Here is a 10,861-nt window from a genome sequence, read left to right as displayed (position 1 = left end):
CTGGAACACATCCTTCTCGGGGTGTAGATGACCCCGAGCCATGGAGCTACAGGAGGGTTCTTCAGAATTGATTGTGGCATCTCAACCGTGTGGTCAACTCGTGGCCCGTGACATGTCGTGTGAATTCTCCAGCTGAAGCTCCGAAGCTCCAAATAAAGCGTCAGTGTTTGCCATCAAAGCTCCAGCTCTCCTCGTGTCTCTCTGAGTCCTGACTCCAATTGCTTCAGAAGTTTCCCCCACATCTACAATTGATAATACATTACTCTATTTCACTATTATTAAAAGAAAGCTCTCCTTTTCGAGCGATTTTTCAAAACTTTGCCATCCAAAAATGTAATTCTATCTTATTTATGACCATATTTAGATTTTAAAAGCATGGCTATGACATTATTCGTTTTTAATCTCTATCTCTTCGAAAGATATATTTAAAAAAATATATATTGACGTTAAATTGTCTTCATTTTTTTGCAAGGCAATACAAATAAAAAATGACAGTTCATTATAGTAAAGTGTAAATAACAATGTGCAATAAGATATACAAATATTGTCCACATTGTACTAGAATATATACCAACACATTTGTAAAACTGTATGTTTACAATATATACAGTGGTGCATCAGATTAAACCCATATTATTGCTCGCTATGAAATATTGTAATAATACAAATTATTTTAAATTATGATTTTTGCACAGTTTAATAATTGGACAGGAAATGGATTTACTATTTACAATAAGGATTTAAAACATGTTACCAATAGAAACAAAATATTTTTGGTTGTACATGATGTGTATTAATCTCAATGGAGAGGCGAAGTCCCTCCCCTTCCGGTGGACCTCCATGGGACCTTATTTCGGAAAAATTATGTATTGAAGTCAATGGAGAGAGAAAGATTATCTTTCGATCCCGTTTGAATTGTGCCACGAATTACACATTTGATGTTTGTGAATTTTTTGCAAGTCTCCGCTAACCTGCTCCGGAGCAGGTTAGCCGTTCAGCATAAGTTACCATGGAGATCTAGCCCGGTAAGAAGAGAACCAGCGTCGTAGGACCGGAAACCCAGAGTTTACCCTGAAGTTAGCTCGCTAAGCGAAAATCCGGCTTCGTAGTACAGGCCTCAGGTGCTGTGGACTCTCTCTGTTCATAAATCTACATTCATTGTAAAGTGAAACCTGAACTTACCTGTTTGTGCAAAAAGATATTACTTAAAAAACAAACTGAAAACTATTCCTAGCACCACTAAACACTCCTGGTTTAATCCTGAGGTATTTGTGTTATGTAAGGCATTGCACCTACCTGCTTTGTGGAGGAATTAAAGCTTAAATGTTGAGTGCTTATCAAGGAGGTGCAGTTTGTTAACCAAGGGATGTGTTGTGTTACACACTGACTGTAGAGTACACCACTGGGAATATATTTCTGTTATGTTAACAAAGAGTAGTGCCCGTTGAGCGTACAGTAGATGTCTTAATCATTACATTTGAACAGGAGTATTTTCTCCATAAAATCCTATGTTTTCAACTTTCTTTCCTCAGAGAACATGCCTGCGATCATAGTTGAATGTGTGTTCGGAGAGGAAAAACATTACATGTTACTTGTTAGACGCTTTTATCCTAAGCGACTTACATACTCAATACTGTGGACAATCCCCACAGGAGCAATTTGGGGTGAAGTGTCTCAGGGACACAACGACATGCTGACTGCAGTGGGGTTTGAACCTGTGCTCTCCTGATCCTAACACCAACGCACTAACCCACTGCGCCACACATTTCCCAAATAAATGTTGTCAATTTTCTCATCACTGGGTTTGATAGCTTGTTAACAATCTCATGATCTCAGGAGAGTATCTTCACAAATGATAATAAAATATGAGAGGTTAGGACACAAAGTCTTCTGTGCATCAATAAGTGACGGATCTGAGCTCAGTGGGGTCTGCGTTTAATTTATCATTTCAAAGCTGATCAAGGTAACACTGCAGTAAAGAGGTCAGCATAAAGCCTGAAGGAGATACTGATCAAAGCAAGCAGATAAATAGCTATTTTAGTTTAAACATGTGCACTAAAAGCACGAGCCACAAACTTTAAGAGTATTTATCTCGGCTGTCTGTATTTTATTTATAGTCAAATTATATTTCATGAAATTAGTAATGGCAAAGCGAATAGCAAGTACATTTGCATTGTGTCATATAGGAACATTTAATTTTAGGCATGAGTATGCACTAACTTCCTTAAAGCAGATGTGTGTCTTTTTAGTTGAGGTTTAACTCAGTAATTGTAATTATTTTGACTCGGATCTCACAAGCCATAACATTTGAAAATTCGATTGAATGGTCCTTTTTTAAAACATTTTTCTCATCATCATTGAAAAATATATTGAAATGATCATGTGTTATTTTCTGTACCAGATAGGGAAGTCACATTCACCTTGATATAAAGTCATTTAATGGAAGAGGCAGATGTCATGTCGGAACACAAGTGCACTTTATTGAAATGGTTTAGTCAGTGTACAGGTTGCCTCCCCCGGCCTGGCATCCCATCATCAATGCCTGTCAGAACAATGCAGTTAACCAACATTTGGAATGACTCAAAAGAAAATAGAAAGATTAACATTTGTTTTAAGTCACCAGATGCAACAGCTGAACCCTGTTTTTTTTTTTTTTTTTAAACATTACGGTGTCCTTCATCGTTAAGAGTTTAAAATCTTGAGTCACGCGCCAAAATAACTGAAGCCAAGCTAAAGAGATGGTCGTCCAGGCTCTGGAGGGTCAGAGTCTTCACCACAGATGTTTCAGTGGCTTAGTACTCCTCCCCTTCTTCTCCTTCGTCCCCCACGCTGTCGGTGCCCACCTCCTCATAATCCTTCTCCAGGGCGGCCATATCCTCTCTGGCCTCAGAGAACTCTCCCTCCTCCATCCCCTCTCCAACGTACCAGTGGACGAAGGCCCTCTTGGCGTACATCAGGTCGAACTTGTGGTCCAGGCGAGCCCAGGCCTCTGCGATGGCGGTGGTGTTGCTCAGCATGCACACGGCCCTCTGCACCTTGGCCAGGTCTCCTCCAGGAACCACGGTGGGGGGCTGGTAGTTGATGCCCACCTTGAAGCCAGTGGGACACCAGTCCACAAACTGGATGGTGCGCTTGGTTTTGATGGTGGCGATGGCAGAGTTGACATCTTTGGGCACCACATCACCACGGTACAGGAGGCAGCAGGCCATGTACTTGCCGTGGCGGGGGTCGCATTTCACCATCTGGTTGGCCGGCTCGAAACAGGCGTTGGTGATGTCAGCGACCGACAGCTGCTCGTGGTAGGCCTTCTCTGCGGAGATAACTGGGGCGTAGGTGGCCAGAGGGAAGTGGATACGAGGGTAGGGCACCAAGTTGGTCTGGAACTCAGTCAGATCCACATTCAAGGCACCATCGAAGCGCAGGGAGGCGGTGATGGAGGAGACAATCTGTGCAATCAGCCTGTTGAGGTTGGTGTAGGTGGGGCGCTCGATGTCCAGGTTCCTGCGGCAGATGTCGTAAGATGGCCTCATTGTCCACCATAAAGGCACAGTCGGAGTGCTCCAGGGTGGTGTGGGTGGTCAGGATGGAGTTGTAGGGCTCCACCACAGCGGTGGACACCTGGGGGGCGGGGTAAACCGCAAACTCAAGCTTGGACTTCTTGCCGTAGTCAACAGAGAGACGCTCCATCAGCAGGGAGGTGAAGCCAGAGCCGGTTCCTCCTCCAAAGGAGTGGAAGATCAGGAAACCCTGGAGCCCTGTGCACTGGTCAGCCTGGAAATAAGGGATAATGGTTTTAAATGTTTTGCCATCAATCGAAATATTTTTTTATTTTAAAGGCTTCACTTGCAACATGTAAATGAGATGAAGAGCTCACCAGTTTGCGAGTCCTGTCAAGAACCAGGTCGATGATCTCCTTGCCGACGGTGTAGTGACCGCGGGCGTAGTTGTTGGCTGCGTCCTCCTTTCCGGTGATCAGCTGCTCGGGGTGGAAGAGCTGGCGGTAGGTTCCTGTACGGACTTCATCTGAGAAACAACACGGGTACAGTCATGGGTATTGAACCAGAATAATCCAGAATATTTTAGATACACGTCTATTCTACTGTAGATATTATATGAGCTGTTTATTGATTTTATTTTATTATTTATATATTTCAATGCCTGAACACACTGCTGCGGCAACAAAATAATTTCCCAATTTGGGTTCAATAAGCATCTATTTATCCGTCTGTCCTACCCGTCTTCTTCAAAAATATTATTACACGTTTAAATAAAAATATGTGTATCCTTACCGATGACAGTGGGCTCCAGGTCCACAAAGACGGTTCTGGGGACGTGTTTGCCGGCTCCAGTCTCGCTGAAGAAGGTGTTGAAGGAGTCGTCTCCTCCTCTGATGGTCTTGTTACTCGGCATCTGACCGTCAGGCTGGATGCCGTGCTCCAGGCAGTAGAGCTCCCAGCAGGCATTGCCCATCTGGACTCCGGCCTGGCCGACATGCATAGAAATACACTCACGCTGTGGAGGAGAGACAAACAGTTATTTTATTAAAGAGCAGATTACATTTTTGAATTTGAACAGATACATTCCATGTCAGTTTATACAGTGCAATCACTGACCTCCTTATACAAGTACTACAACGTATGTTAATACAAACCGTTTCCATGTGTCAATTTGACAAATAAAACACAACTGGATTCAACTCTAAAATTGTGATTTGTCGCAATTAAATTAACCAATTACCAACACTATCTACACACTATTAGATATACAGTCACAGGGATACATTAAAAAAGGTTGGGAGGGAGGGGTACATTACAATATGGTCGATTTATTGGACAATATTTCCCTAAAAATCATTCCCTTTTAAAATGGTGTTTTGGGCGCTGACAGGTTATAAACCCTAACCCTAGTGACTTTGTGCTGAGTCACGTGTTCCTGTCCGGCCTCCCAAAACGAGCAACATCTCTCCTCCCTACTGCAAAGCCCTGCCTTTCTGTAACGTTCCTGGACCGACTCGTTATCTGATGGAGTCCTCTAGCTCGCCGGCTTACAGTAATGTCTTCCAAACCCACAAAGATGGGAAAACAGTTTTTCGCATACCGTTTTATACTGTATGCTTTCATTCCTATTAAACTGGAGAAAAAAAATTGCCCAGATGTCGATACAGTATCTTTGACTGTAGTTTAAAGCGATGGAAGTTACGTTTTAACCGCCAATTTCAACCGTTATGATTTGAACTGCGCCAACTGTTTGGACTAAAGCCACCTCAATTTAGGCACATAAACGGGATTTTAACTGCAAAAAATCTAATTACCGGTAGTTTTATTATTTATATAATTGTTTTGTTCGTCAGTACTCACCATTTTTGTAGGATTTTTCCCCTGCTTTTTTCCGACACTGAAGAATCGGTTGTTGAAGGTTGTAGTGAAAGGAAGAAAGGAGCTTCCAATATTTATAATTTTCTGAGGGGGCGGAGACACAGCGTCGGTTTAAATGTCTTTCTGGCGCGAGCAAACGCTGGGCAGAGGTGCATTCAGGCATGGCTCGAAATATTCCGATCCTACACGTTAGCTGTGTCATCTAAAATAACTGTTTTTAATTACTAAAGGAACCAGCCTGTTTGGAAAATGTAAGAAGTAGAAAGTACAGGTATTTGGGTTCAAAATGTAAGAAGTAGAAAGTACAGGTATTTGTGTTCAAAATGTAAGAAGTCAAAGTGAAAAGTAGTCAGAAAAATAAGTAAAGTACTGATACCAGAAAAATTGACTTAAAGGTGGGGTAGGTAATTGTGGAGAAACCAGCTCGAGTGCACTCGAATTTGAAAATACACAGCCGGAAAAAATCTGCCACTTCCTTACAGAGTCCCTCCTCCAACACACACGAACGCGCACATGACCAATGAGGGCACGAGATAAGTTTGTGCACAGATGGAAGGCTGACAGGCAGGTAGGCCATCCAGTTATTTTAGCCGGGCCGGCTAAAATGATTGGTCGTGCTTTTTACAGTATCACGGCTTCCACAGATGACATTTTTTTATGGATTTTTTTATGTTGTTTGATTAATGAAACACAATATATGCACTCCACTATGCTGTTGTAGTATGAACTGTATCTGAAGCTCTTAATATGATTGCTCATATTTCAAGCCATCTTTTTCCTGGCCCCTTGCTTTGGATCATTTTCATCAACCGGCCCCATTCCAAACTAATTGAATAGCCCTGTTAGTGTACAGTTTTATTATTATGCTGCTGCTGGGTTTATTGTATTTTTGTAACTCTGGCACAGCGATTTCCTTCGGGATGAATAAAGTCTTATCTTATCTTAAAGACGAGCAGAAGTTTCTTATACTTTAGTGATTATACAGCGTATTAAATGTCTTTCCTCCCGCTAGGTGGCTTCGGATCATACGGGTACGGGAACAATGCCAACTCCGGATACAGTGAGTATTCCTTTTAATCCTGGTTTTACTGCATGTTTAGGGTTGCTGCTTGGCCACATGGTCAAAAAAAGAATCATGTCTTTTCTTAACCTCAGTGAAAAAGGCCATGAGGTTAAGGAAAGCTGTGAAGAAGGCGAGTTCATCAGGACTTAAGAAAAGAGACTGCACTGACACTGCAACACTTCTTTCTGTTGAGACCAAGGAAGTTATAGAGTGGCGAAGTCACGCCCATCTACTTCCGGTCCATGGGACCTTATTTCGGAAAAATTATGCATTGAAGTCAATGGAGAGAGAAAACTTATCTTTCGATCCCGTTTGAATTGTGCCATGAATTACACATATGATGTTTGTCAATCTTAAAAAATAATTTCCATGTCAAAAAAGTCACAGTTTGTCGTAAAACTGTTGAAATATAAGACTATGAAAAATACGTAACTAGGAAGACTACAAATCCCAGAGTCGCGTAAGTGATGTCACAATTGTTTTCCTCCACATCAGATACTAAGATCAGCGCCATATAGATAGAATCTATCTATATGGCGCTGGCTAAGATAAGATAACTTTAACAAGATGCCTGTGTGCTTAGTACCAGGTTGTTATTATACCAGCAATGGGTCTTGCTCGTTCTTTCGCTTCCCGTCTGATGAAAGGACCAGCAGTGTCTGGATCATGCTAGCTAGTAGCTAGCACGTTAGTTAGCATTACAGCCTTGTCATTTTTATTAGCCTTAACATGAAGTAACATTAAGTAACCCAAAATGTTAAACAGTAAGAGTAGTAGTCATATTTCGTGAACCCTTTGAAGAGTACTGTCACACCGGTGTGATCATTCTATAATACACAATTTAAGCCCGGGGGAGAAATGCTAACGCTAACGCTAGCTTCGACGATCTTCTCTACTTCATGCTATCTGCACAAATGGTTGACATTAAACATTACAACGACCAGGCAGTTCAGAGAGAATCAAAGGAAGGCAGGCAGGCAGCTTTGCATGACATTCTTCAGGACGTGTTTCATTGTGGTGATAGTGAGGGTAGTCAATCGTTTTGTTGACAAGACAGTAGTGACGGCCATCTTGGTGACGCGTGTTGTTCTGTGAGACCAGAGATGTAGGTCATTGAGCGTTTCACACAAACAAATGTGTTACTTCACAGTTTTACGACACATTTTTTTTTTTTGACTTGCAAAATTATCTTTTAAATTGACAAACATCATATGTGTAATTCGTGGCACAATTCAAACGGGATCGAAAGATAATCTTTCTCTCCATTGACTTCAATACATAATTTTTCCGAAATAAGGTCCCATGGAGGTCCACCGGAAGTGGAGGGACTTCGCCACTCTATTGAGTCTGCCTTGAAGGAACTCAAATGTTCCATAGATGGACTATTAAAAGCTACCAGCGAAACACCATGAAGTGTTTACTATTTGATCATTTACAGTGACTAGTTTACACTGAGTTCTAAACATATAAGCACTTTGTGGCATAAGATGAAAAGGTTTGATGAGCACTTTAACTTACTATCTATCACGTGGTTATTAATGTAAAATGGTCAAGTTGGAAATATGTTGTTGTGTCACGGGTCAGGGCTCTAATGTGTTTTATTGATTTAACCCTTAGATGCATAAGTGGGTCTTTTTGACCCGGTGAGGTGGTTTTCTTGAAGTATCTTTGTAATTACATTTTTTTTTTTTTATCATTTCATATTCCAGCTATTCCTCAAAACATGTTTTGGATATCATGCCATTCAAAGAAATAGTAGTTTTTGTATTGCTACCCCAAGCTTCCATAAGTGGGTCAAAAATGACCCGCATGCATTTTCTATGGGATCCTATGGGAAAACGTATTTTTTTCTTTACGGGTCCTTTTTGACCCACTTATGGAAGAGTGTAGGGTCCAGTCACTCGTGCATCTAAGGGTTAACTAGGGATTTTTGCCTATTATAGAAACTCCAGGAAACAAGAATATATAATGTTTAAATATGTCGGGATGTTCCCAGTTGGATGATTTTACATTTCTCTGCTTTAAGCCACAGGATTGAATCTGTTTTTTGACAAGCCGACCTCTTAAGAGAAGCCCTTTTTTTCCCTCTGAGGACTGACCTACCTGAGCGTGACGGGAGCAGAGAAATCTAAAAAAATAAAAACCTAAAAGAAATCTGACCCAATGAGTCATTCAACTGCCTCCTTTGAGCAGATAAAAAAACAATCCAAATAAACAATCTAATTTTTTTCCCCTTCTCTGCCCTGTCTCACTCTTTAGGTGACTTTGTCTCAGACTGCTATGGCTACCACGAGTTTGCGACATAAATCGTCCCCGGTCTTAGAAAAACCAAAAAACATTCCTGTAGAGAGCGTAAAAAAAAAGCAGCATCATGAACTCCCTTCACCACCAAGTCCTCCTCCTGGGATTAAAACTCCTCCGCCCAATCATGTCCTTTTTCATGGCTTTCTGTTTCCCCTCATGTGAAACTATCTCGCAGTTTGTAAAACTACAAAGGTTGTTGTATTTTTTTGTAACTATTCAATAGCATTGCTTGTAATTTCGTCTTATTTTGTAATTTACCTAACGTGATGTAGTTATTTTATTAAATGGTTTTGAGGTTACTGGAAGATACCCGTACATTCTGATGTTCAGTCCACGTTTCTGCTCAATGTGGCTTTTTCATTGGGTGAGATTTGGTCCTGTTAATGTATAACAAAGTGTGTTTGTATTAATAAATGATTTTTATTTTGAAAATGTGTCTTTGAGTTTTTACTGAGATTCAAGCATCTCTACTGTCAGGGAATAATTCTGTATACATGTTTACCTTTTGCCCTCTGACGCAGCTGACCAACCTTGAGCAGCCGTTCTCTCCCTTAAGGAGGGGCTGCCCTCGCAAGTTGTTGTTGTTACCAGTTTGTGACCGGGCAACTGTCGGTGAGAGATAGTTATTGTTGTGGGACACCTGGAACACATCCTTCTCGGGCTGTAGATGACCCCGAGCCATGGAGCTACAGGGGGGTTCTTCAGAATTGATTGTGGCATCTCAACCGTGTGGTCAACTCGTGGCCCGTGACATGTCGTGTGAATTCTCCAGCCTGAAGCTCCGAAGCTCCAAATAAAGCGTCAGTGTTTGCCATCAAAGCTCCAGCTCTCCTCGTGTCTCTCTGAGTCCTGACTCCAATTGCTTCAGAAGTTTCCCCCACATCTACAATTGATAATACATTACTCTATTTCACTATTATTAAAAGAAAGCTCTCCTTTTCGAGCGATTTTTCAAAACTTTGCCATCCAAAAATGTAATTTTATCTTATTTATGACCATATCTAGATTTTAAAAGCATGGCTATGACATTATTCGTTTTTAATCTCTATCTCTTCGAAAGATATATTTAAAAAAATATATATTGACGTTAAATTGTCTTCATTTTTTTGCAAGGCAATACAAATAAAAAATGACAGTTCATTATAGTAAAGTGTAAATAACAATGTGCAATAAGATATACAAATATTGTCCACATTGTACTAGAATATATACCAACACATTTGTAAAACTGTATGTTTACAATATATACAGTGGTGCATCAGATTAAACCCATATTATTGCTCTCTATGAAATATTGTAATAATACAAATTATTTTAAATTATGATTTTTGCACAGTTTAATAATTGGACAGGAAATGGATTTACTATTTACAATAAGGATTTAAAACATGTTACCAATAGAAACAAAATATTTTTGGTTGTACATGATGTGTATTAATCTCAATGGAGAGGCGAAGTCCCTCCCCTTCCGGTGGACCTCCATGGGACCTTATTTCGGAAAAATTATGTATTGAAGTCAATGGAGAGAGAAAGATTATCTTTCGATCCCGTTTGAATTGTGCCACGAATTACACATTTGATGTTTGTGAATTTTTTGCAAGTCTCCGCTAACCTGCTCCGGAGCAGGTTAGCCGTTCAGCATAAGTTACCATGGAGATCTAGCCCGGTAAGAAGAGAACCAGCGTCGTAGGACCGGAAACCCAGAGTTTACCCTGAAGTTAGCTCGCTAAGCGAAAATCCGGCTTCGTAGTACAGGCCTCAGCTGCTGTGGACTCTCTCTGTTCATAAATCTACATTCATTGTAAAGTGAAACCTGAACTTACCTGTTTGTGCAAAAAGATATTACTTAAAAAACAAACTGAAAACTATTCCTAGCACCACTAAACACTCCTGGTTTAATCCTGAGGTATTTGTGTTATGTAAGGCATTGCACCTACCTGCTTTGTGGAGGAATTAAAGCTTAAATGTTGAGTGCTTATCAAGGAGGTGCAGTTTGTTAACCAAGGGATGTGTTGTGTTACACACTGACTGTAGAGTACACCACTGGGAATATATTTCTGTTATGTTAACAAAAAGTAGTGCCCGTTGAGCGTACAGTAGATGTCTTAATCATTACATT

At 40.8% G+C, this 10,861-nt stretch overlaps 1 long non-coding RNA gene and 1 pseudogene across 1 annotated transcript; one reads left to right on the top strand and one right to left on the bottom strand.

Annotated features, from left to right (window-relative positions):
• Nucleotides 1–2,455: 2,455 nt before the first annotated feature.
• LOC117479958 lies at nt 2,456–5,461 on the bottom strand (annotated as a pseudogene).
• A 789-nt stretch (nt 5,462–6,250) lies between these two features.
• Nucleotides 6,251–9,174, top strand: LOC117479959. The gene is made up of 2 exons (XR_004555617.1): nt 6,251–6,435; nt 8,698–9,174. It is a non-coding gene; the product is annotated as an uncharacterized LOC117479959 (long non-coding RNA).
• The last annotated feature ends 1,687 nt before the right edge of the window (nt 9,175–10,861 follow it).

Source organism: Trematomus bernacchii, unplaced genomic scaffold, assembly GCF_902827165.1.
Source record: "Trematomus bernacchii unplaced genomic scaffold, fTreBer1.1, whole genome shotgun sequence".
In the NCBI taxonomy this organism is placed as follows: domain Eukaryota; kingdom Metazoa; phylum Chordata; class Actinopteri; order Perciformes; family Nototheniidae; genus Trematomus; species Trematomus bernacchii.
Note: the sequence above shows the minus strand (reverse complement) of the source record. Positions and strands in the feature narration are given on the sequence as shown.